Source organism: Spea bombifrons, chromosome 5, assembly GCF_027358695.1.
Source record: "Spea bombifrons isolate aSpeBom1 chromosome 5, aSpeBom1.2.pri, whole genome shotgun sequence".
Classification (NCBI taxonomy): Eukaryota; Metazoa; Chordata; class Amphibia; order Anura; family Pelobatidae; genus Spea; species Spea bombifrons.
Genome location: NC_071091.1, coordinates 38,409,779 through 38,429,728, shown reverse-complemented (window position 1 = coordinate 38,429,728; position 19,950 = coordinate 38,409,779). Strand labels below are relative to the sequence as shown.

General features: G+C 39.8%; 27 non-coding genes across 27 annotated transcripts; 9 read left to right on the top strand and 18 right to left on the bottom strand.

The window, feature by feature from the left end:
- Positions 1-22: 22 nt before the first annotated feature.
- Positions 23-132, bottom strand: TRNAL-CAA (transfer RNA leucine (anticodon CAA)). Its single transcript has 2 exons — positions 95-132; positions 23-68 (listed from the first exon to the last, which is right to left on the bottom strand). It is a non-coding gene; the product is annotated as a tRNA-Leu (tRNA).
- Positions 133-1,050: 918 nt separating this feature from the next.
- TRNAR-UCU (transfer RNA arginine (anticodon UCU)) lies at positions 1,051-1,137 on the bottom strand. Its single transcript is given in 2 exon segments — positions 1,051-1,086; positions 1,101-1,137. It is a non-coding gene; the product is annotated as a tRNA-Arg (tRNA).
- A 247-nt stretch (positions 1,138-1,384) lies between these two features.
- Positions 1,385-1,457, top strand: TRNAR-UCG (transfer RNA arginine (anticodon UCG)). The gene has a single exon. It is a non-coding gene; the product is annotated as a tRNA-Arg (tRNA).
- Positions 1,458-2,224: 767 nt separating this feature from the next.
- On the bottom strand, positions 2,225-2,334 carry TRNAL-CAA (transfer RNA leucine (anticodon CAA)). Its single transcript has 2 exons — positions 2,297-2,334; positions 2,225-2,270 (listed from the first exon to the last, which is right to left on the bottom strand). It is a non-coding gene; the product is annotated as a tRNA-Leu (tRNA).
- Positions 2,335-3,250: 916 nt separating this feature from the next.
- On the bottom strand, positions 3,251-3,337 carry TRNAR-UCU (transfer RNA arginine (anticodon UCU)). The gene is given in 2 exon segments: positions 3,251-3,286; positions 3,301-3,337. It is a non-coding gene; the product is annotated as a tRNA-Arg (tRNA).
- A 247-nt stretch (positions 3,338-3,584) lies between these two features.
- TRNAR-UCG (transfer RNA arginine (anticodon UCG)) lies at positions 3,585-3,657 on the top strand. Its single transcript has one exon. It is a non-coding gene; the product is annotated as a tRNA-Arg (tRNA).
- A 760-nt stretch (positions 3,658-4,417) lies between these two features.
- TRNAL-CAA (transfer RNA leucine (anticodon CAA)) lies at positions 4,418-4,527 on the bottom strand. Its single transcript has 2 exons — positions 4,490-4,527; positions 4,418-4,463 (listed from the first exon to the last, which is right to left on the bottom strand). It is a non-coding gene; the product is annotated as a tRNA-Leu (tRNA).
- A 919-nt stretch (positions 4,528-5,446) lies between these two features.
- On the bottom strand, positions 5,447-5,533 carry TRNAR-UCU (transfer RNA arginine (anticodon UCU)). The gene is given in 2 exon segments: positions 5,447-5,482; positions 5,497-5,533. It is a non-coding gene; the product is annotated as a tRNA-Arg (tRNA).
- A 247-nt stretch (positions 5,534-5,780) lies between these two features.
- On the top strand, positions 5,781-5,853 carry TRNAR-UCG (transfer RNA arginine (anticodon UCG)). The gene has a single exon. It is a non-coding gene; the product is annotated as a tRNA-Arg (tRNA).
- A 767-nt stretch (positions 5,854-6,620) lies between these two features.
- On the bottom strand, positions 6,621-6,730 carry TRNAL-CAA (transfer RNA leucine (anticodon CAA)). The gene is made up of 2 exons: positions 6,693-6,730; positions 6,621-6,666 (listed from the first exon to the last, which is right to left on the bottom strand). It is a non-coding gene; the product is annotated as a tRNA-Leu (tRNA).
- Positions 6,731-7,648: 918 nt separating this feature from the next.
- TRNAR-UCU (transfer RNA arginine (anticodon UCU)) lies at positions 7,649-7,735 on the bottom strand. The gene is given in 2 exon segments: positions 7,649-7,684; positions 7,699-7,735. It is a non-coding gene; the product is annotated as a tRNA-Arg (tRNA).
- A 247-nt stretch (positions 7,736-7,982) lies between these two features.
- Positions 7,983-8,055, top strand: TRNAR-UCG (transfer RNA arginine (anticodon UCG)). Its single transcript has one exon. It is a non-coding gene; the product is annotated as a tRNA-Arg (tRNA).
- Positions 8,056-8,822: 767 nt separating this feature from the next.
- Positions 8,823-8,932, bottom strand: TRNAL-CAA (transfer RNA leucine (anticodon CAA)). The gene is made up of 2 exons: positions 8,895-8,932; positions 8,823-8,868 (listed from the first exon to the last, which is right to left on the bottom strand). It is a non-coding gene; the product is annotated as a tRNA-Leu (tRNA).
- Positions 8,933-9,851: 919 nt separating this feature from the next.
- On the bottom strand, positions 9,852-9,938 carry TRNAR-UCU (transfer RNA arginine (anticodon UCU)). Its single transcript is given in 2 exon segments — positions 9,852-9,887; positions 9,902-9,938. It is a non-coding gene; the product is annotated as a tRNA-Arg (tRNA).
- Positions 9,939-10,185: 247 nt separating this feature from the next.
- On the top strand, positions 10,186-10,258 carry TRNAR-UCG (transfer RNA arginine (anticodon UCG)). The gene has a single exon. It is a non-coding gene; the product is annotated as a tRNA-Arg (tRNA).
- A 767-nt stretch (positions 10,259-11,025) lies between these two features.
- On the bottom strand, positions 11,026-11,135 carry TRNAL-CAA (transfer RNA leucine (anticodon CAA)). The gene is made up of 2 exons: positions 11,098-11,135; positions 11,026-11,071 (listed from the first exon to the last, which is right to left on the bottom strand). It is a non-coding gene; the product is annotated as a tRNA-Leu (tRNA).
- Positions 11,136-12,054: 919 nt separating this feature from the next.
- Positions 12,055-12,141, bottom strand: TRNAR-UCU (transfer RNA arginine (anticodon UCU)). The gene is given in 2 exon segments: positions 12,055-12,090; positions 12,105-12,141. It is a non-coding gene; the product is annotated as a tRNA-Arg (tRNA).
- A 247-nt stretch (positions 12,142-12,388) lies between these two features.
- Positions 12,389-12,461, top strand: TRNAR-UCG (transfer RNA arginine (anticodon UCG)). Its single transcript has one exon. It is a non-coding gene; the product is annotated as a tRNA-Arg (tRNA).
- A 767-nt stretch (positions 12,462-13,228) lies between these two features.
- TRNAL-CAA (transfer RNA leucine (anticodon CAA)) lies at positions 13,229-13,338 on the bottom strand. The gene is made up of 2 exons: positions 13,301-13,338; positions 13,229-13,274 (listed from the first exon to the last, which is right to left on the bottom strand). It is a non-coding gene; the product is annotated as a tRNA-Leu (tRNA).
- A 918-nt stretch (positions 13,339-14,256) lies between these two features.
- On the bottom strand, positions 14,257-14,343 carry TRNAR-UCU (transfer RNA arginine (anticodon UCU)). The gene is given in 2 exon segments: positions 14,257-14,292; positions 14,307-14,343. It is a non-coding gene; the product is annotated as a tRNA-Arg (tRNA).
- A 247-nt stretch (positions 14,344-14,590) lies between these two features.
- On the top strand, positions 14,591-14,663 carry TRNAR-UCG (transfer RNA arginine (anticodon UCG)). The gene has a single exon. It is a non-coding gene; the product is annotated as a tRNA-Arg (tRNA).
- Positions 14,664-15,430: 767 nt separating this feature from the next.
- TRNAL-CAA (transfer RNA leucine (anticodon CAA)) lies at positions 15,431-15,540 on the bottom strand. Its single transcript has 2 exons — positions 15,503-15,540; positions 15,431-15,476 (listed from the first exon to the last, which is right to left on the bottom strand). It is a non-coding gene; the product is annotated as a tRNA-Leu (tRNA).
- A 919-nt stretch (positions 15,541-16,459) lies between these two features.
- On the bottom strand, positions 16,460-16,546 carry TRNAR-UCU (transfer RNA arginine (anticodon UCU)). Its single transcript is given in 2 exon segments — positions 16,460-16,495; positions 16,510-16,546. It is a non-coding gene; the product is annotated as a tRNA-Arg (tRNA).
- A 247-nt stretch (positions 16,547-16,793) lies between these two features.
- Positions 16,794-16,866, top strand: TRNAR-UCG (transfer RNA arginine (anticodon UCG)). The gene has a single exon. It is a non-coding gene; the product is annotated as a tRNA-Arg (tRNA).
- A 767-nt stretch (positions 16,867-17,633) lies between these two features.
- TRNAL-CAA (transfer RNA leucine (anticodon CAA)) lies at positions 17,634-17,743 on the bottom strand. Its single transcript has 2 exons — positions 17,706-17,743; positions 17,634-17,679 (listed from the first exon to the last, which is right to left on the bottom strand). It is a non-coding gene; the product is annotated as a tRNA-Leu (tRNA).
- Positions 17,744-18,662: 919 nt separating this feature from the next.
- TRNAR-UCU (transfer RNA arginine (anticodon UCU)) lies at positions 18,663-18,749 on the bottom strand. Its single transcript is given in 2 exon segments — positions 18,663-18,698; positions 18,713-18,749. It is a non-coding gene; the product is annotated as a tRNA-Arg (tRNA).
- A 247-nt stretch (positions 18,750-18,996) lies between these two features.
- On the top strand, positions 18,997-19,069 carry TRNAR-UCG (transfer RNA arginine (anticodon UCG)). Its single transcript has one exon. It is a non-coding gene; the product is annotated as a tRNA-Arg (tRNA).
- The last annotated feature ends 881 nt before the right edge of the window (positions 19,070-19,950 follow it).

The window sequence follows — 19,950 nt, the reverse complement described above, 5'->3', positions numbered from 1 at the left end:
TCAAAGCACAAAAGAAGATGACTGTCAGAAGTGGGATTTGAACCCACGCCTCCGCATGGAGACCAGAAGACCCTCACAGAGAGAAGATTGCATTCTTGAGTCTGGCACCTTAGACCACTCGGCCATCCTGACATGCTACAGCTGCTAAGAAAGAAGATATTTTTTTACATGGTTTCAAGGCAAGGGACTAGCTCGTAGGGGACCTTTTGCCATTGCATTGGTTTAAAGTGGCTTCATTAGAGTCACAGGGTAAGCAGACTTGAGATCCTGCATATGAAGGCTAAGATTTCACATGTGTTTTTTGATGTGCCATATGACCACCATACTTATCGCCCTCTGGGCATGCAGGGTTCTTCGACATATTGTGTGTTACCAACACCTTTAATGAAATCAAAGTTGATTGCGATGTACTGTTTCAAACACTTAAAGGCAAACTTTAATTCTTTCTCCAACTATTGTTATGAAGACTTTGGCTCCAAGTGGCTCCATAAGAGTCACAGGGCACCCTTGATTTTCTGTTGTACATTTCCTAATCTTTTTGCCCAAAGAAATCTATGTGATCATCCTTTGTATAATGTGCCACAGGGCCCACTACTGAAACACATTTCACACTAGAGTAAAATCTGTCAATTGTATTACAGACATTTTTCAGAGACAATTTGTGGATATTGCAACCTAAAAATAAACAAGTACATCAAATGCAGTCAACCACTGGAAAAAAAACACGATTCTAGTGGGACTCGAACCCACAACCTTTGAATATTGGCATTATTTTCGCATCAAAATTTTAATCTTACAAACGGAGCGCTAAATTGCTTTCCACACTTGTGTTAAATCGTTCTATTGTTTCAGATTACCATAATTTCTCACAGACAAATTGTGGATATTTGGAATTACAATTTAATCAGTCAATTAAAATCTGTCAGATTAAGATCTGTCAATTGTATTTCAGAAATTTTTCAGAGTGGATATTGCAATTTTTCCATGTGTGGATATTGCAACTTATAACTAAACAAGAACATCAAATGCAGTCAACCACTGGAAAAACCACGACTCTGGTGGGACTCGAACCCACAACCTTTGAACGCCTTGACAAGTGCTAGAAGTCCAATGCGCTATCCATTGCGCCACAGAGCCTACATATGCAAGACGCAGACGTCATGAAACCACCTATCTGACTCACGCATAATCCTTCGTACATAGATGTTTCAAATGCATTAGTCGTTTCTGTGTCCTACGTTTGTCTGCATGTTCTTAATTAACATCAGTCAGAGGAAGGACAGTGGTCATAAAAAGCATATTGTGGCATGTGAAGTAAAGGAAATATAGTTATGTTTCTCTATGAGAAACGTATCCACACATTCTTTCGCAAACTTTGCATGCAGACCGCGTGGCATAATGGATAAGGCGTCTGACTTCGGATCAGAAGATTGAGGGTTCGAGTCCCTTCGTGGTCGGAGATGCCGGAGGTTTGGTTTTGTTGTTCTTTAGAGTTCTTCCATATCAATGAATGTCAGGCAAGTGGAAACTAAGATTTCAACAGTTTCTTTCCATGTTACGTGTCACCCAAGATATTTAGTCCCTCTTGGTATGAAAGGCAGACATGTCAAAACTAAGATTTCAAGTGTTGATTGCCATATGATCATAACCCTATCTTGGCCTACAAGGTACCTCTACGGATAGTGCGTTGTTGCGAGATTTGATTAAATCAAAGTTGTCTGCAATTTACTCTTTCAAAAACTTTGAACAAACGTAAATTCTTTTTCCAACTATTGTTATGAAGACTTTGGCTCAAAGCGGCTCCATAAGAGTCACAGGCACCCTTGATTTCCTGTTGTACACTTTCTTATCTCTTTCCCCCAAGAAATCTATGTGACAGCTATTGGAAAGTATCTACACCTGGGTCGTTATTTTCACCTCTTTCGGTATGTCTTCTCTGCGAAGTGCGGAATAAGACTCTTGTGTTTTGTCAAGACCTTGTGGCCTAATGGGTAAGGTGTCTGACTTCGGATGGGAAGATTGAGGATTTGAGTTGTCTTGAGTTTGCTGGTGGTTTAGATCCCGAGGTTACTGTTCTTTTGAGTCTAGAGATTGTACATTGCTGTCTTATGTTATGAAATCAATGTCTTCTGCAATGTACTCTTTCAACGCTTAAATTCAATCTTGGATTCTTTCTCAAAAAATTGTTGAATTAAACGAAGCTCAAAGCACAAAAGAAGATGACTGTCAGAAGTGGGATTTGAACCCACGCCTCCGCATGGAGACCAGAAGACCCTCACAGAGAGAAGATTGCATTCTTGAGTCTGGCACCTTAGACCACTCGGCCATCCTGACAAGCTACGGCTGCTAAGAAAGAAGATATTTTTTTACATGGTTTCAAGGCAAGGGACTAGCTCGTAGGGGACCTTTTGCCATTGCATTGGTTTAAAGTGGCTTCATTAGAGTCACAGGGTAAGCAGACTTGAGATCCTGCATATGAAGGCTAAGATTTCACATGTGTTTTTTGATGTGCCATATGACCACCATACTTATCGCCCTCTGGGCATGCAGGGTTCTTCGACATATTGTGTGTTACCAACACCTTTAATGAAATCAAAGTTGATTGCGATGTACTGTTTCAAACACTTAAAGGCAAACTTTAATTCTTTCTCCAACTATTGTTATGAAGACTTTGGCTCCAAGTGGCTCCATAAGAGTCACAGGGCACCCTTGATTTTCTGTTGTACATTTCCTAATCTTTTTGCCCAAAGAAATCTGTGATCATCCTTTGTATAATGTGCCACAGGGCCCACTACTGAAACACATTTCACACTAGAGTAAAATCTGTCAATTGTATTACAGACACTTTTCAGAGACAATTTGTGGATATTGCAACCTAAAACTAAACAAGCACATCAAATGCAGTCAACCACTGGAAAAAAAACACGATTCTAGTGGGACTCGAACCCACAACCTTTGAATATTGGCATTATTTTCGCATCAAAATTTTAATCTTACAAACGGAGCGCTAAACTGCTTTCCACACTTGTGTTAAATCGTTCTATTGTTTCAGATTACCATAATTTCTCACAGACAAATTGTGGATATTTGGAATTACAATTTAATCAGTCAATTAAAATCTGTCAGATTAAGATCTGTCAATTGTATTTCAGAAATTTTTCAGAGTGGATATTGCAATTTTTCCATGTGTGTATATTGCAACTTATAACTAAACAAGAACATCAAATGCAGTCAACCACTGGAAGAACCACGACTCTGGTGGGACTCGAACCCACAACCTTTGAATGCCTTGACAAGTGCTAGAAGTCCATTGCGCTATCCATTGCGCCACAGAGCCTACATATGCAAGAAGCAGACGTCATGAAACCACCTATCTGACTCACGCATAATCCTTCGTACATAGATGTTTCAAATGCATTAGTCGTTTCTGTGTCCTACGTTTGTCTGCATGTTCTTAATTAACATCAGTCAGAGGAAGGACAGTGGTCATAAAAAGCATATTGTGGCATGTGAAGTAAAGGAAATATAGTTATGTTTCTCTATGAGAAACGTATCCACACATTCTTTCGCAAACTTTGCATGCAGACCGCGTGGCCTAATGGATAAGGCGTCTGACTTCGGATCAGAAGATTGAGGGTTCGAGTCCCTTCGTGGTCGGAGACGCCGGAGGTTTGGTTTTGTTGTTCTTTAGAGTTCTTCCATATCAATGAATGTCAGGCAAGTGGAAACTAAGATTTCAACAGTTTCTTTCCATGTTACGTGTCACCCAAGATATTTAGTCCCTCTTGGTATGAAAGGCAGACATGTCAAAACTAAGATTTCAAGTGTTGATTGCCATATGATCATAACCCTATCTTGGCCTACAAGGTACCTCTACGGATAGTGCGTTGTTGCGAGATTTGATTAAATCAAAGTTGTCTGCAATTTACTCTTTCAAAAACTTTGAACAAACGTAAATTCTTTTTCCAACTATTGTTATGAAGACTTTGGCTCAAAGCGGCTCCATAAGAGTCACAGGCACCCTTGATTTCCTGTTGTACACTTTCTTATCTCTTTCCCCCAAGAAATCTATGTGACAGCTATTGGAAAGTATCTACACCTGGGTCGTTATTTTCACCTCTTTCGGTATGTCTTCTCTGCGAAGTGCGGAATAAGACTCTTGTGTTTTGTCAAGACCTCGTGGCCTAATGGGTAAGGTGTCTGGCTTTGGATGGGAAGATTGAGGATTTGAGTTGTCTTGAGGTTGCTGGTGGTTTAGATCCCCAGGTTACTGTTCTTTTGAGTCTAGAGATTGTACATTGCTGTCTTATGTTATGAAATCAATGTCTTCTGCAATGTACTCTTTCAACGCTTAAATTCAATCTTGGATTCTTTCTCAAAAAAATGTTGAATTAAACGAAGCTCAAAAGAAGATGACTGTCAGAAGTGGGATTTGAACCCACGCCTCCTCATGGAGACCAGAAGACCCTCACAGAGAGAAGATTGCATTCTTGAGTCTGGTGCCTTAGACCACTCGGCCATCCTGACAAGCTACAGCTGCTGAGAAAGAAGATATTTTTTTACATGGTTTCAAGGCAAGGGACTAGCTCGTAGGGGACCTTTTGCCATTGCATTGGTTTAAAGTGGCTTCATTAGAGTCACAGGGTAAGCAGACTTGAGATCCTGCAAATGAAGGCTAAGATTTCACATGTGTTTTTTGATGTGCCATATGACCACCATACTTATCGCCCTCTGGGCATGCAGGGTTCTTCGACATATTGTGTGTTACCAACACCTTTAATGAAATCAAAGTTGATTGCGATGTACTGTTTCAAACACTTAAAGGCAAACTTTAATTCTTTCTCCAACTATTGTTATGAAGACTTTGGCTCCAAGTGGCTCCATAAGAGTCACAGGGCACCCTTGATTTTCTGTTGTACATTTCCTAATCTTTTTGCCCAAAGAAATCTATGTGATCATCCTTTGTATAATGTGCCACAGGGCCCACTACTGAAACACATTTCACACTAGAGTAAAATCTGTCAATTGTATTACAGACATTTTTCAGAGACAATTTGTGGATATTGCAACCTAAAACTAAACAAGCACATCAAATGCAGTCAACCACTGGAAAAAAAAACACGATTCTAGTGGGACTCGAACCCACAACCTTTGAATATTGGCATTATTTTCGCATCAAAATTTTAATCTTACAAACGGAGCGCTAAACTGCTTTCCACACTTGTGTTAAATCGTTCTATTGTTTCAGATTACCATAATTTCTCACAGACAAATTGTGGATATTTGGAATTACAATTTAATCAGTCAATTAGAATCTGTCAGATTAAGATCTGTCAATTGTATTTCAGAAATTTTTCAGAGTGGATATTGCAATTTTTCCATGTGTGGATATTGCAACTTATAACTAAACAAGAACATCAAATGCAGTCAACCACTGGAAAAACCACGACTCTGGTGGGACTCGAACCCACAACCTTTGAATGCCTTGACAAGTGCTAGAAGTCCAATGCGCTATCCATTGCGCCACAGAGCCTACATATGCAAGAAGCAGACGTCATGAAACCACCTATCTGACTCACGCATAATCCTTCGTACATAGATGTTTCAAATGCATTAGTCGTTTCTGTGTCCTACGTTTGTCTGCATGTTCTTAATTAACATCAGTCAGAGGAAGGACAGTGGTCATAAAAAGCATATTGTGGCATGTGAAGTAAAGGAAATATAGTTATGTTTCTCTATGAGAAACGTATCCACACATTCTTTCGCAAACTTTGCATGCAGACCGCGTGGCCTAATGGATAAGGCGTCTGACTTCGGATCAGAAGATTGAGGGTTCGAGTTCCTTTGTGGTCGGAGATGCCGGAGGTTTGGTTTTGTTGTTCTTTAGAGTTCTTCCATATCAATGAATGTCAGGCAAGTGGAAACTAAGATTTCAACAGTTTCTTTCCATGTTACGTGTCACCCAAGATATTTAGTCCCTCTTGGTATGAAAGGCAGACATGTCAAAACTAAGATTTCAAGTGTTGATTGCCATATGATCATAACCCTATCTTGGCCTACAAGGTACCTCTACGGATAGTGCGTTGTTGCGAGATTTGATTAAATCAAAGTTGTCTGCAATTTACTCTTTCAAAAACTTTGAACAAACGTAAATTCTTTTTCCAACTATTGTTATGAAGACTTTGGCTCAAAGCGGCTCCATAAGAGTCACAGGCACCCTTGATTTCCTGTTGTACACTTTCTTATCTCTTTCCCCCAAGAAATCTATGTGACAGCTATTGGAAAGTATCTACACCTGGGTCGTTATTTTCACCTCTTTCGGTATGTCTTCTCTGCGAAGTGCGGAATAAGACTCTTGTGTTTTGTCAAGACCTCGTGGCCTAATGGGTAAGGTGTCTGACTTTGGATGGGAAGATTGAGGATTTGAGTTGTCTTGAGTTTGCTGGTGGTTTAGATCCCCAGGTTACTGTTCTTTTGAGTCTAGAGATTGTACATTGCTGTCTTATGTTATGAAATCAATGTCTTCTGCAATGTACTCTTTCAACGCTTAAATTCAATCTTGGATTCTTTCTCAAAAAATTGTTGAATTAAACGAAGCTCAAAGCACAAAAGAAGATGACTGTCAGAAGTGGGATTTGAACCCACGCCTCCGCATGGAGACCAGAAGACCCTCACAGAGAGAAGATTGCATTCTTGAGTCTGGCGCCTTAGACCACTCGGCCATCCTGACAAGCTACAGCTGCTAAGAAAGAAGATATTTTTTTACATGGTTTCAAGGCAAGGGACTAGCTCGTAGGGGACCTTTTGCCATTGCATTGGTTTAAAGTGGCTTCATTAGAGTCACAGGGTAAGCAGACTTGAGATCCTGCATATGAAGGCTAAGATTTCACATGTGTTTTTTGATGTGCCATATGACCACCATACTTATCGCCCTCTGGGCATGCAGGGTTCTTCGACATATTGTGTGTTACCAACACCTTTAATGAAATCAAAGTTGATTGCGATGTACTGTTTCAAACACTTAAAGGCAAACTTTAATTCTTTCTCCAACTATTGTTATGAAGACTTTGGCTCCAAGTGGCTCCATAAGAGTCACAGGGCACCCTTGATTTTCTGTTGTACATTTCCTAATCTTTTTGCCCAAAGAAATCTATGTGATCATCCTTTGTATAATGTGCCACAGGGCCCACTACTGAAACACATTTCACACTAGAGTAAAATCTGTCAATTGTATTACAGACATTTTTCAGAGACAATTTGTGGATATTGCAACCTAAAACTAAACAAGCACATCAAATGCAGTCAACCACTGGAAAAAAAACACGATTCTAGTGGGACTCGAACCCACAACCTTTGAATATTGGCATTATTTTCGCATCAAAATTTTAATCTTACAAACGGAGCGCTAAACTGCTTTCCACACTTGTGTTAAATCGTTCTATTGTTTCAGATTACCATAATTTCTCACAGACAAATTGTGGATATTTGGAATTACAATTTAATCAGTCAATTAAAATCTGTCAGATTAAGATCTGTCAATTGTATTTCAGAAATTTTTCAGAGTGGATATTGCAATTTTTCCATGTGTGGATATTGCAACTTATAACTAAACAAGAACATCAAATGCAGTCAACCACTGGAAGAACCACGACTCTGGTGGGACTCGAACCCACAACCTTTGAACGCCTTGACAAGTGCTAGAAGTCCAATGCGCTATCCATTGCGCCACAGAGCCTACATATGCAAGAAGCAGACGTCATGAAACCACCTATCTGACTCACGCATAATCCTTCGTACATAGATGTTTCAAATGCATTAGTCGTTTCTGTGTCCTACGTTTGTCTGCATGTTCTTAATTAACATCAGTCAGAGGAAGGACAGTGGTCATAAAAAGCATATTGTGGCATGTGAAGTAAAGGAAATATAGTTATGTTTCTCTATGAGAAACGTATCCACACATTCTTTCGCAAACTTTGCATGCAGACCGCGTGGCCTAATGGATAAGGCGTCTGACTTCGGATCAGAAGATTGAGGGTTCGAGTCCCTTCGTGGTCGGAGATGCCGGAGGTTTGGTTTTGTTGTTCTTTAGAGTTCTTCCATATCAATGAATGTCAGGCAAGTGGAAACTAAGATTTCAACAGTTTCTTTCCATGTTACGTGTCACCCAAGATATTTAGTCCCTCTTGGTATGAAAGGCAGACATGTCAAAACTAAGATTTCAAGTGTTGATTGCCATATGATCATAACCCTATCTTGGCCTACAAGGTACCTCTACGGATAGTGCGTTGTTGCGAGATTTGATTAAATCAAAGTTGTCTGCAATTTACTCTTTCAAAAACTTTGAACAAACGTAAATTCTTTTTCCAACTATTGTTATGAAGACTTTGGCTCAAAGCGGCTCCATAAGAGTCACAGGCACCCTTGATTTCCTGTTGTACACTTTCTTATCTCTTTCCCCCAAGAAATCTATGTGACAGCTATTGGAAAGTATCTACACCTGGGTCGTTATTTTCACCTCTTTCGGTATGTCTTCTCTGCGAAGTGCGGAATAAGACTCTTGTGTTTTGTCAAGACCTCGTGGCCTAATGGGTAAGGTGTCTGACTTTGGATGGGAAGATTGAGGATTTGAGTTGTCTTGAGTTTGCTGGTGGTTTAGATCCCCAGGTTACTGTTCTTTTGAGTCTAGAGATTGTACATTGCTGTCTTATGTTATGAAATCAATGTCTTCTGCAATGTACTCTTTCAACGCTTAAATTCAATCTTGGATTCTTTCTCAAAAAATTGTTGAATTAAACGAAGCTCAAAGCACAAAAGAAGATGACTGTCAGAAGTGGGATTTGAACCCACGCCTCCGCATGGAGACCAGAAGACCCTCACAGAGAGAAGATTGCATTCTTGAGTCTGGCGCCTTAGACCACTCGGCCATCCTGACAAGCTACAGCTGCTAAGAAAGAAGATATTTTTTTACATGGTTTCAAGGCAAGGGACTAGCTCGTAGGGGACCTTTTGCCATTGCATTGGTTTAAAGTGGCTTCATTAGAGTCACAGGGTAAGCAGACTTGAGATCCTGCATATGAAGGCTAAGATTTCACATGTGTTTTTTGATGTGCCATATGACCACCATACTTATCGCCCTCTGGGCATGCAGGGTTCTTCGACATATTGTGTGTTACCAACACCTTTAATGAAATCAAAGTTGATTGCGATGTACTGTTTCAAACACTTAAAGGCAAACTTTAATTCTTTCTCCAACTATTGTTATGAAGACTTTGGCTCCAAGTGGCTCCATAAGAGTCACAGGGCACCCTTGATTTTCTGTTGTACATTTCCTAATCTTTTTGCCCAAAGAAATCTATGTGATCATCCTTTGTATAATGTGCCACAGGGCCCACTACTGAAACACATTTCACACTAGAGTACAATCTGTCAATTGTATTACAGACATTTTTCAGAGACAATTTGTGGATATTGCAACCTAAAACTAAACAAGCACATCAAATGCAGTCAACCACTGGAAAAAAAACACGATTCTAGTGGGACTCGAACCCACAACCTTTGAATATTGGCATTATTTTCGCATCAAAATTTTAATCTTACAAACGGAGCGCTAAACTGCTTTCCACACTTGTGTTAAATCGTTCTATTGTTTCAGATTACCATAATTTCTCACAGACAAATTGTGGATATTTGGAATTACAATTTAATCAGTCAATTAAAATCTGTCAGATTAAGATCTGTCAAATTGTATTTCAGAAATTTTTCAGAGTGGATATTGCAATTTTTCCATGTGTGGATATTGCAACTTATAACTAAACAAGAACATCAAATGCAGTCAACCACTGGAAAAACCACAACTCTGGTGGGACTCGAACCCACAACCTTTGAATGCCTTGACAAGTGCTAGAAGTCCAATGCGCTATCCATTGCGCCACAGAGCCTACATATGCAAGACGCAGACGTCATGAAACCACCTATCTGACTCACGCATAATCCTTCGTACATAGATGTTTCAAATGCATTAGTCGTTTCTGTGTCCTACGTTTGTCTGCATGTTCTTAATTAACATCAGTCAGAGGAAGGACAGTGGTCATAAAAAGCATATTGTGGCATGTGAAGTAAAGGAAATATAGTTATGTTTCTCTATGAGAAACGTATTCACACATTCTTTCGCAAACTTTGCATGCAGACCGCGTGGCCTAATGGATAAGGCGTCTGACTTCGGATCAGAAGATTGAGGGTTCGAGTCCCTTCGTGGTCGGAGATGCCGGAGGTTTGGTTTTGTTGTTCTTTAGAGTTCTTCCATATCAATGAATGTCAGGCAAGTGGAAACTAAGATTTCAACAGTTTCTTTCCATGTTACGTGTCACCCAAGATATTTAGTCCCTCTTGGTATGAAAGGCAGACATGTCAAAACTAAGATTTCAAGTGTTGATTGCCATATGATCATAACCCTATCTTGGCCTACAAGGTACCTCTACGGATAGTGCGTTGTTGCGAGATTTGATTAAATCAAAGTTGTCTGCAATTTACTCTTTCAAAAACTTTGAACAAACGTAAATTCTTTTTCCAACTATTGTTATGAAGACTTTGGCTCAAAGCGGCTCCATAAGAGTCACAGGCACCCTTGATTTCCTGTTGTACACTTTCTTATCTCTTTCCCCCAAGAAATCTATGTGACAGCTATTGGAAAGTATCTACACCTGGGTCGTTATTTTCACCTCTTTCGGTATGTCTTCTCTGCGAAGTGCGGAATAAGACTCTTGTGTTTTGTCAAGACCTCGTGGCCTAATGGGTAAGGTGTCTGACTTTGGATGGGAAGATTGAGGATTTGAGTTGTCTTGAGTTTGCTGGTGGTTTAGATCCCCAGGTTACTGTTCTTTTGAGTCTAGAGATTGTACATTGCTGTCTTATGTTATGAAATCAATGTCTTCTGCAATGTACTCTTTCAACGCTTAAATTCAATCTTGGATTCTTTCTCAAAAAATTGTTGAATTAAACGAAGCTCAAAGCACAAAAGAAGATGACTGTCAGAAGTGGGATTTGAACCCACGCCTCCGCATGGAGACCAGAAGACCCTCACAGAGAGAAGATTGCATTCTTGAGTCTGGCGCCTTAGACCACTCGGCCATCCTGACAAGCTACAGCTGCTAAGAAAGAAGATATTTTTTTACATGGTTTCAAGGCAAGGGACTAGCTCGTAGGGGACCTTTTGCCATTGCATTGGTTTAAAGTGGCTTCATTAGAGTCACAGGGTAAGCAGACTTGAGATCCTGCATATGAAGGCTAAGATTTCACATGTGTTTTTTGATGTGCCATATGACCACCATACTTATCGCCCTCTGGGCATGCAGGGTTCTTCGACATATTGTGTGTTACCAACACCTTTAATGAAATCAAAGTTGATTGCGATGTACTGTTTCAAACACTTAAAGGCAAACTTTAATTCTTTCTCCAACTATTGTTATGAAGACTTTGGCTCCAAGTGGCTCCATAAGAGTCACAGGGCACCCTTGATTTTCTGTTGTACATTTCCTAATCTTTTTGCCCAAAGAAATCTATGTGATCATCCTTTGTATAATGTGCCACAGGGCCCACTACTGAAACACATTTCACACTAGAGTACAATCTGTCAATTGTATTACAGACATTTTTCAGAGACAATTTGTGGATATTGCAACCTAAAACTAAACAAGCACATCAAATGCAGTCAACCACTGGAAAAAAAACACGATTCTAGTGGGACTCGAACCCACAACCTTTGAATATTGGCATTATTTTCGCATCAAAATTTTAATCTTACAAACGGAGCGCTAAACTGCTTTCCACACTTGTGTTAAATCGTTCTATTGTTTCAGATTACCATAATTTCTCACAGACAAATTGTGGATATTTGGAATTACAATTTAATCAGTCAATTAAAATCTGTCAGATTAAGATCTGTCAAATTGTATTTCAGAAATTTTTCAGAGTGGATATTGCAATTTTTCCATGTGTGGATATTGCAACTTATAACTAAACAAGAACATCAAATGCAGTCAACCACTGGAAAAACCACGACTCTGGTGGGACTCGAACCCACAACCTTTGAATGCCTTGACAAGTGCTAGAAGTCCAATGCGCTATCCATTGCGCCACAGAGCCTACATATGCAAGACGCAGACGTCATGAAACCACCTATCTGACTCACGCATAATCCTTCGTACATAGATGTTTCAAATGCATTAGTCGTTTCTGTGTCCTACGTTTGTCTGCATGTTCTTAATTAACATCAGTCAGAGGAAGGACAGTGGTCATAAAAAGCATATTGTGGCATGTGAAGTAAAGGAAATATAGTTATGTTTCTCTATGAGAAACGTATCCACACATTCTTTCGCAAACTTTGCATGCAGACCGCGTGGCCTAATGGATAAGGCGTCTGACTTCGGATCAGAAGATTGAGGGTTCGAGTCCCTTCGTGGTCGGAGATGCCGGAGGTTTGGTTTTGTTGTTCTTTAGAGTTCTTCCATATCAATGAATGTCAGGCAAGTGGAAACTAAGATTTCAACAGTTTCTTTCCATGTTACGTGTCACCCAAGATATTTAGTCCCTCTTGGTATGAAAGGCAGACATGTCAAAACTAAGATTTCAAGTGTTGATTGCCATATGATCATAACCCTATCTTGGCCTACAAGGTACCTCTACGGATAGTGCGTTGTTGCGAGATTTGATTAAATCAAAGTTGTCTGCAATTTACTCTTTCAAAAACTTTGAACAAACGTAAATTCTTTTTCCAACTATTGTTATGAAGACTTTGGCTCAAAGCGGCTCCATAAGAGTCACAGGCACCCTTGATTTCCTGTTGTACACTTTCTTATCTCTTTCCCCCAAGAAATCTATGTGACAGCTATTGGAAAGTATCTACACCTGGGTCGTTATTTTCACCTCTTTCGGTATGTCTTCTCTGCGAAGTGCGGAATAAGACTCTTGTGTTTTGTCAAGACCTCGTGGCCTAATGGGTAAGGTGTCTGACTTTGGATGGGAAGATTGAGGATTTGAGTTGTCTTGAGTTTGCTGGTGGTTTAGATCCCCAGGTTACTGTTCTTTTGAGTCTAGAGATTGTACATTGCTGTCTTATGTTATGAAATCAATGTCTTCTGCAATGTACTCTTTCAACGCTTAAATTCAATCTTGGATTCTTTCTCAAAAAATTGTTGAATTAAACGAAGCTCAAAGCACAAAAGAAGATGACTGTCAGAAGTGGGATTTGAACCCACGCCTCCGCATGGAGACCAGAAGACCCTCACAGAGAGAAGATTGCATTCTTGAGTCTGGCGCCTTAGACCACTCGGCCATCCTGACAAGCTACAGCTGCTAAGAAAGAAGATATTTTTTTACATGGTTTCAAGGCAAGGGACTAGCTCGTAGGGGACCTTTTGCCATTGCATTGGTTTAAAGTGGCTTCATTAGAGTCACAGGGTAAGCAGACTTGAGATCCTGCATATGAAGGCTAAGATTTCACATGTGTTTTTTGATGTGCCATATGACCACCATACTTATCGCCCTCTGGGCATGCAGGGTTCTTCGACATATTGTGTGTTACCAACACCTTTAATGAAATCAAAGTTGATTGCGATGTACTGTTTCAAACACTTAAAGGCAAACTTTAATTCTTTCTCCAACTATTGTTATGAAGACTTTGGCTCCAAGTGGCTCCATAAGAGTCACAGGGCACCCTTGATTTTCTGTTGTACATTTCCTAATCTTTTTGCCCAAAGAAATCTATGTGATCATCCTTTGTATAATGTGCCACAGGGCCCACTACTGAAACACATTTCACACTAGAGTAAAATCTGTCAATTGTATTACAGACATTTTTCAGAGACAATTTGTGGATATTGCAACCTAAAACTAAACAAGCACATCAAATGCAGTCAACCACTGGAAAAAAAACACGATTCTAGTGGGACTCGAACCCACAACCTTTGAATATTGGCATTATTTTCGCATCAAAATTTTAATCTTACAAACGGAGCGCTAAACTGCTTTCCACACTTGTGTTAAATCGTTCTATTGTTTCAGATTACCATAATTTCTCACAGACAAATTGTGGATATTTGGAATTACAATTTAATCAGTCAATTAAAATCTGTCAGATTAAGATCTGTCAATTGTATTTCAGAAATTTTTCAGAGTGGATATTGCAATTTTTCCATGTGTGGATATTGCAACTTATAACTAAACAAGAACATCAAATGCAGTCAACCACTGGAAGAACCACGACTCTGGTGGGACTCGAACCCACAACCTTTGAACGCCTTGACAAGTGCTAGAAGTCCAATGCGCTATCCATTGCGCCACAGAGCCTACATATGCAAGAAGCAGACGTCATGAAACCACCTATCTGACTCACGCATAATCCTTCGTACATAGATGTTTCAAATGCATTAGTCGTTTCTGTGTCCTACGTTTGTCTGCATGTTCTTAATTAACATCAGTCAGAGGAAGGACAGTGGTCATAAAAAGCATATTGTGGCATGTGAAGTAAAGGAAATATAGTTATGTTTCTCTATGAGAAACGTATCCACACATTCTTTCGCAAACTTTGCATGCAGACCGCGTGGCCTAATGGATAAGGCGTCTGACTTCGGATCAGAAGATTGAGGGTTCGAGTCCCTTCGTGGTCGGAGATGCCGGAGGTTTGGTTTTGTTGTTCTTTAGAGTTCTTCCATATCAATGAATGTCAGGCAAGTGGAAACTAAGATTTCAACAGTTTCTTTCCATGTTACGTGTCACCCAAGATATTTAGTCCCTCTTGGTATGAAAGGCAGACATGTCAAAACTAAGATTTCAAGTGTTGATTGCCATATGATCATAACCCTATCTTGGCCTACAAGGTACCTCTACGGATAGTGCGTTGTTGCGAGATTTGATTAAATCAAAGTTGTCTGCAATTTACTCTTTCAAAAACTTTGAACAAACGTAAATTCTTTTTCCAACTATTGTTATGAAGACTTTGGCTCAAAGCGGCTCCATAAGAGTCACAGGCACCCTTGATTTCCTGTTGTACACTTTCTTATCTCTTTCCCCCAAGAAATCTATGTGACAGCTATTGGAAAGTATCTACACCTGGGTCGTTATTTTCACCTCTTTCGGTATGTCTTCTCTGCGAAGTGCGGAATAAGACTCTTGTGTTTTGTCAAGACCTCGTGGCCTAATGGGTAAGGTGTCTGACTTTGGATGGGAAGATTGAGGATTTGAGTTGTCTTGAGTTTGCTGGTGGTTTAGATCCCCAGGTTACTGTTCTTTTGAGTCTAGAGATTGTACATTGCTGTCTTATGTTATGAAATCAATGTCTTCTGCAATGTACTCTTTCAACGCTTAAATTCAATCTTGGATTCTTTCTCAAAAAATTGTTGAATTAAACGAAGCTCAAAGCACAAAAGAAGATGACTGTCAGAAGTGGGATTTGAACCCACGCCTCCGCATGGAGACCAGAAGACCCTCACAGAGAGAAGATTGCATTCTTGAGTCTGGCGCCTTAGACCACTCGGCCATCCTGACAAGCTACAGCTGCTAAGAAAGAAGATATTTTTTTACATGGTTTCAAGGCAAGGGACTAGCTCGTAGGGGACCTTTTGCCATTGCATTGGTTTAAAGTGGCTTCATTAGAGTCACAGGGTAAGCAGACTTGAGATCCTGCATATGAAGGCTAAGATTTCACATGTGTTTTTTGATGTGCCATATGACCACCATACTTATCGCCCTCTGGGCATGCAGGGTTCTTCGACATATTGTGTGTTACCAACACCTTTAATGAAATCAAAGTTGATTGCGATGTACTGTTTCAAACACTTAAAGGCAAACTTTAATTCTTTCTCCAACTATTGTTATGAAGACTTTGGCTCCAAGTGGCTCCATAAGAGTCACAGGGCACCCTTGATTTTCTGTTGTACATTTCCTAATCTTTTTGCCCAAAGAAATCTATGTGATCATCCTTTGTATAATGTGCCACAGGGCCCACTACTGAAACACATTTCACACTAGAGTACAATCTGTCAATTGTATTACAGACATTTTTCAGAGACAATTTGTGGATATTGCAACCTAAAACTAAACAAGCACATCAAATGCAGTCAACCACTGGAAAAAAAACACGATTCTAGTGGGACTCGAACCCACAACCTTTGAATATTGGCATTATTTTCGCATCAAAATTTTAATCTTACAAACGGAGCGCTAAACTGCTTTCCACACTTGTGTTAAATCGTTCTATTGTTTCAGATTACCATAATTTCTCACAGACAAATTGTGGATATTTGGAATTACAATTTAATCAGTCAATTAAAATCTGTCAGATTAAGATCTGTCAAATTGTATTTCAGAAATTTTTCAGAGTGGATATTGCAATTTTTCCATGTGTGGATATTGCAACTTATAACTAAACAAGAACATCAAATGCAGTCAACCACTGGAAAAACCACAACTCTGGTGGGACTCGAACCCACAACCTTTGAATGCCTTGACAAGTGCTAGAAGTCCAATGCGCTATCCATTGCGCCACAGAGCCTACATATGCAAGACGCAGACGTCATGAAACCACCTATCTGACTCACGCATAATCCTTCGTACATAGATGTTTCAAATGCATTAGTCGTTTCTGTGTCCTACGTTTGTCTGCATGTTCTTAATTAACATCAGTCAGAGGAAGGACAGTGGTCATAAAAAGCATATTGTGGCATGTGAAGTAAAGGAAATATAGTTATGTTTCTCTATGAGAAACGTATCCACACATTCTTTCGCAAACTTTGCATGCAGACCGCGTGGCCTAATGGATAAGGCGTCTGACTTCGGATCAGAAGATTGAGGGTTCGAGTCCCTTCGTGGTCGGAGATGCCGGAGGTTTGGTTTTGTTGTTCTTTAGAGTTCTTCCATATCAATGAATGTCAGGCAAGTGGAAACTAAGATTTCAACAGTTTCTTTCCATGTTACGTGTCACCCAAGATATTTAGTCCCTCTTGGTATGAAAGGCAGACATGTCAAAACTAAGATTTCAAGTGTTGATTGCCATATGATCATAACCCTATCTTGGCCTACAAGGTACCTCTACGGATAGTGCGTTGTTGGGAGATTTGATTAAATCAAAGTTGTCTGCAATTTACTCTTTCAAAAACTTTGAACAAACGTAAATTCTTTTTCCAACTATTGTTATGAAGACTTTGGCTCAAAGCGGCTCCATAAGAGTCACAGGCACCCTTGATTTCCTGTTGTACACTTTCTTATCTCTTTCCCCCAAGAAATCTATGTGACAGCTATTGGAAAGTATCTACACCTGGGTCGTTATTTTCACCTCTTTCGGTATGTCTTCTCTGCGAAGTGCGGAATAAGACTCTTGTGTTTTGTCAAGACCTCGTGGCCTAATGGGTAAGGTGTCTGACTTTGGATGGGAAGATTGAGGATTTGAGTTGTCTTGAGTTTGCTGGTGGTTTAGATCCCCAGGTTACTGTTCTTTTGAGTCTAGAGATTGTACATTGCTGTCTTATGTTATGAAATCAATGTCTTCTGCAATGTACTCTTTCAACGCTTAAATTCAATCTTGGATTCTTTCTCAAAAAATTGTTGAATTAAACGAAGCTCAAAGCACAAAAGAAGATGACTGTCAGAAGTGGGATTTGAACCCACGCCTCCGCATGGAGACCAGAAGACCCTCACAGAGAGAAGATTGCATTCTTGAGTCTGGCGCCTTAGACCACTCGGCCATCCTGACAAGCTACAGCTGCTAAGAAAGAAGATATTTTTTTACATGGTTTCAAGGCAAGGGACTAGCTCGTAGGGGACCTTTTGCCATTGCATTGGTTTAAAGTGGCTTCATTAGAGTCACAGGGTAAGCAGACTTGAGATCCTGCATATGAAGGCTAAGATTTCACATGTGTTTTTTGATGTGCCATATGACCACCATACTTATCGCCCTCTGGGCATGCAGGGTTCTTCGACATATTGTGTGTTACCAACACCTTTAATGAAATCAAAGTTGATTGCGATGTACTGTTTCAAACACTTAAAGGCAAACTTTAATTCTTTCTCCAACTATTGTTATGAAGACTTTGGCTCCAAGTGGCTCCATAAGAGTCACAGGGCACCCTTGATTTTCTGTTGTACATTTCCTAATCTTTTTGCCCAAAGAAATCTATGTGATCATCCTTTGTATAATGTGCCACAGGGCCCACTACTGAAACACATTTCACACTAGAGTACAATCTGTCAATTGTATTACAGACATTTTTCAGAGACAATTTGTGGATATTGCAACCTAAAACTAAACAAGCACATCAAATGCAGTCAACCACTGGAAAAAAAACACGATTCTAGTGGGACTCGAACCCACAACCTTTGAATATTGGCATTATTTTCGCATCAAAATTTTAATCTTACAAACGGAGCGCTAAACTGCTTTCCACACTTGTGTTAAATCGTTCTATTGTTTCAGATTACCATAATTTCTCACAGACAAATTGTGGATATTTGGAATTACAATTTAATCAGTCAATTAAAATCTGTCAGATTAAGATCTGTCAAATTGTATTTCAGAAATTTTTCAGAGTGGATATTGCAATTTTTCCATGTGTGGATATTGCAACTTATAACTAAACAAGAACATCAAATGCAGTCAACCACTGGAAAAACCACGACTCTGGTGGGACTCGAACCCACAACCTTTGAATGCCTTGACAAGTGCTAGAAGTCCAATGCGCTATCCATTGCGCCACAGAGCCTACATATGCAAGACGCAGACGTCATGAAACCACCTATCTGACTCACGCATAATCCTTCGTACATAGATGTTTCAAATGCATTAGTCGTTTCTGTGTCCTACGTTTGTCTGCATGTTCTTAATTAACATCAGTCAGAGGAAGGACAGTGGTCATAAAAAGCATATTGTGGCATGTGAAGTAAAGGAAATATAGTTATGTTTCTCTATGAGAAACGTATCCACACATTCTTTCGCAAACTTTGCATGCAGACCGCGTGGCCTAATGGATAAGGCGTCTGACTTCGGATCAGAAGATTGAGGGTTCGAGTCCCTTCGTGGTCGGAGATGCCGGAGGTTTGGTTTTGTTGTTCTTTAGAGTTCTTCCATATCAATGAATGTCAGGCAAGTGGAAACTAAGATTTCAACAGTTTCTTTCCATGTTACGTGTCACCCAAGATATTTAGTCCCTCTTGGTATGAAAGGCAGACATGTCAAAACTAAGATTTCAAGTGTTGATTGCCATATGATCATAACCCTATCTTGGCCTACAAGGTACCTCTACGGATAGTGCGTTGTTGCGAGATTTGATTAAATCAAAGTTGTCTGCAATTTACTCTTTCAAAAACTTTGAACAAACGTAAATTCTTTTTCCAACTATTGTTATGAAGACTTTGGCTCAAAGCGGCTCCATAAGAGTCACAGGCACCCTTGATTTCCTGTTGTACATTTTCTTATCTCTTTCTGTAAGAAAATATATAGGGCCAATACAAACTTCAAATAATTGGATCACATATAAATGTATGTGCGTCAAAAATAGGCAGAGTCACTTAGATGCAAACAAAGGTAAAACATTTAATACGAACAAAAATAAAAGAAGAATATAAAAAGAAGATAACAAAAATAATACGAAACAAGTCTTACAAAACCTTGGAAAGGAATTTAGTTGATGGCATCTGTCCTATGCATTCCTGAGGATGGAGGGAGGGAGTGTTGGGACAAGAAGAGTCCGTGGATGGCAAGTACATCTCTCCTCTACCTCCCCTCCCATGCCTCTCGTACACCAAGCTTATATATCATTTGAAAATGATGTCAGTCTATTGGTCTTCACCTAATTAGGTGTTCAAACATGTTCACTTAGGTCTTACACGCCCAAACCCTATTTTAGGTGGTCGCTGTACGTATATTGTAATGCCCTTTTAGAGTTACAACTATACCATGCATTA